Consider the following 850-nt stretch of genomic DNA (forward strand, 5'->3'; position numbering starts at 1 on the left):
GAGAGCCAGGCTGGGTGGCACGGGAAAGCCTGGCAGGGGCAGACACGGTGCGCTGGGTGGTGCCACTCACCCAAACCACGTGCTTGGGGAGAAAAACCTCAGAAATGGGTCACTCCAGTCCATCCCCGGGTCCGGGTGGGCGTTGATGCAGCACCGTCTTCAGCACCTTCCCATGCAGGGCAAGGGCAGAGGCAGATCTGCGAGGTCACCTCGAGGGACGGGGGGCTTGGGCGCATCGCCTGGAAAGGTCTGAGCCCCGGGGGGAGGTTTGGGGTGACGGGGGCCATTTCCCTTGTCTCAGAGCACACGAGGAGCCCCGCGGCTTTGCTGGCTCAGGTGGTGGTGGCTGATTGTCTCTCCTTCTCTCGTCTGCACTTGGGATTTGACCCACAGAGCTGGATAAAGCAAAAAAAAAAAAACAAAACCCAAAAAACCCAAACCAAACCAAACCAAAAACCAAACCAAAACAAAAAACCAAAAAAACCCAAAGCACGGCGAGGAGCTGGACCCCACAGCGGTGGGTGGGGTGGGTGGGCACGCACGCCGGGGTCCCGTGCCCCAGATACCCTTACCCTGTTTGCCAGGCACGGGGCCACGCCGTGCGCCCCGTCCTCCCCAGGGGCCCTCCGAGCAGCCCCCGGCCTCCCCGCGTCGCTGCCACGTGATTTTTCAGGGTGAGGAACGAAGAAAAGAGGCGAAGGAAGAAACCGAAGGGATAAACGACGACTCTCCCGTGGTTGCGTGAGTTGGAAAAAAACCGTGATCCATGCAGAGAAGTTCTCATCAACTGAAAACTCGTGGACAAAAAAAGCACAGTTTGTCCCCTCCCGCTCCCACCCGACCACCCCTC

This window comes from Balearica regulorum, chromosome 26 (genome assembly GCF_011004875.1).
Source record: "Balearica regulorum gibbericeps isolate bBalReg1 chromosome 26, bBalReg1.pri, whole genome shotgun sequence".
In the NCBI taxonomy this organism is placed as follows: domain Eukaryota; kingdom Metazoa; phylum Chordata; class Aves; order Gruiformes; family Gruidae; genus Balearica; species Balearica regulorum.